Genomic DNA, 3,007 nt, shown 5'->3' with positions numbered 1-3,007 from the left:
ACGATGAAATTGTGATAGAAATAAAAACTTGAGCGAATTAAACAATAAGATAATTAAAAATTTTTGTAATTTCAAAATTTTTACAAAAAGTCAGCATTAAGTATTAAAAACAAAAATAACAATAATAATAAAAATAAAAAATACTCGTATTTTTTATTTTTTGGAATACATATTTCTATAACAAAAAAATATATTAATATAATATAAAATATATTAAAGATATTTTTTTTTATTTATCTTGTCATGTGTTGTCCAAGAGCTCATTTTTTACGATGGTTATTGAATGCTTTTACATCTTTCTACTGTCGTGCAAAATGGACTATTGGGGCAAACTTTGTCATCTTCACGTTTAGCATTTAAATCATATAACGAATTCATCCATCGTATCGTTTACCGGCATGACGAATGATAATCATACTTTGTTCATCGGTTTATCTCCTCCGTCCTCTTTTATTTTGTTTGCCTACAAAGAGAGTTATCGTATACGTTTCTGCGAAACATGACTTATTTTTTGCACCTCCTACGTTCGCCGTTTGTCCATTCCGTAACTCGAACAAAAATCCTTACCATATAAATCATTTGCCGCAAGAGAGAATTACGGGCATAACTCGCAAAATAAAAATTTTGCCCCACAAAAATGCAATAATTGATACGATATTGTTTTAACTCGACGACGAAATTGATATTTTTTTTATCGAAAAGGAAGGTGTTAAAAAATTGTCGATTTTGACCTCCAAGTGTAAAGTGAATAGACTTGAAAAATCATTGTTTAGGTCTTCAAATGACAGGAAATAACAATCATTTGTCCGAGAAATGGTGGGAACATTGTTAGAATGGCTCAGATATAATAAAAAATGATTCTTGAGTTTTTTAAAAATATAATACGTGTAGCATCAAAGATGCAATCTTTTTCAAACGCGTCGCGCTGATATATTTTTTTCGTCCATTTTTTTTCTTTTGATTTTCACAACAGAGTTTTGCATTCGCGCGGTAGAATACGAGATTAGGAAATCGCGTAAATGACAACCGACGTGCCGTTTTCATGGAACATACCGCTATACAGAACGCACGCTCGCAATTTATGTCGACGAAGTCATAAATCGACAAATAAGAAGATCAGACGTAGTGTCTGTAAATCAGCGGATGAAATGGCGAAACAGCACTGTGTATGGGTTTTACGATGGTGTACATAATAGCTCGTTCGTAGATCCGTTCGACAAAATAATCGTGAACATATATACTATATGTATGTACACTATAAAATTAACGAAATATTTATAATAGCCATTATTTTGAATTTACTAAATAAAGTAATTTTTATTTTTTTATTAAAAATTTTGCAGAATTTTAAAAAATCATACAAAATTTTATGTCTAATTCACAGTATTTATTTTTCGAAGTATCGGATTGATGCTTCACATTCGATAAATCTTGAAAGACTAGGATAGGTATATTTTTCTATACAATCTTGCATTTAGATAAAAAAATACAATTATATGTAAAAATACAATAATATTTTACCCTTGTATATACATCCTTTATTATAAGTTGAAAATGAGATTATTTAATAAAATAATTCGAAAGATATTTTGGATGCTGTGTAATCCACAACATATATAGGGTGTTCCAGGTCAGGTCAATAAAACTTCAGGGTCTTATAGGAAATTGAATTTGAAACAAAAAAGTTCCTATAAACATAGATCCGGAAACGCCTTGTTAAAAAGCTATAGCTAATAAACTTCGAAAAATCATGTTTTTTTTTTATGATTTTTAAAAATAACTTTAAAACCCTTCATTTATTTGTGAAAAAAATAACGGAATAAATCTGATGGGTAATTAAATAATAAATTAAATTATACTAATTTTATTTAATGCTGATAAGGCATTCAAAAGAAAATAAGCTTAAAACAACGGAAAAAGCAGAAAATTGAAAAAACCACTTTTCGATAGTCTTTGTGTAAACACTACATTCGTAGTGCAAACATTGCACAAATGCAAACATAAAAATGTTCTTATTAAATTTTGATCATAACTAATTATTTACAGAGAGTTCATTAGCTATAACTTTTTAACAAAGCGTTTCCGGATCTGTTTTTATAGAAACTTTTTAGTTCTAAATTCAATTTCCTATAAGACCCTGAAATTTCATTAGTCTGATTTGGAACACCATATATACATATATTATAAGTAATTTTTAATAATTTTGTACAACTTAATTTAATCTCTTGGTACTTCGTAAATCTATTTTTTTATGACAAGCGAATGACCAGAAAAGCAGCAGGCCTAAACTGCTTTGTCTTCAAAGGATAGGACGTAGTTAATATATAGCATTCACCTTATCTTAACAAGCTACGGGTATTCGTCCGCACGAGAGTTTCTCGCCTTAATCTCGACTAATCATGGCTCTATTTAGATCCACGCGAGACCGGAGAATTTCTTTAAGAGGATATCCGTGTTAAACTTGGTCGTGTTTGGTTTACGGCTTTTTAATCGACCGAAATTTGTAGCCGGATGACAAAAATATTTTCCTGATATCTTTAGTCACTTCTTTTACCAGCGTGCTTGTAAAAGGTAGTGATTTTAGGAAATAACATAATTACAGCTTGTTGGATATTTTTAAATCTAAAAACTGTCTCATTATTATTGTATAATAAGCAAATCTTTAAACTTTGATATTTCAATGTATCTTAATTATTGATAAAATTTTCTCAAATATTATTGTCATTGTTTATTCATATAATAAATAAATAAAAATATTAAATAAATAAATAAAATAAAATAAGCAATATAGAAGAATAAAAAGAAGTTGGGAATATATAGATGTACATACATACACATTTCCAATATTGTTTTAGAAGATTAGCTAAAAATATGTTAAATAAATATTTGGCATATATGGATAGCATCATTACTTCAAAAAATCGTAAACTTTGAAAAAATAAATGTGGAATAAAACCGTTTAAAATATTATACCTAACCTAATCTAAAATATTATACCTAACCTAAA

Source organism: Formica exsecta, unplaced genomic scaffold, assembly GCF_003651465.1.
Source record: "Formica exsecta isolate Colony F162 unplaced genomic scaffold, ASM365146v1 scaffold164, whole genome shotgun sequence".
Taxonomy (NCBI): Eukaryota; Metazoa; Arthropoda; class Insecta; order Hymenoptera; family Formicidae; genus Formica; species Formica exsecta.
This window is presented reverse-complemented; position numbering follows the sequence as displayed.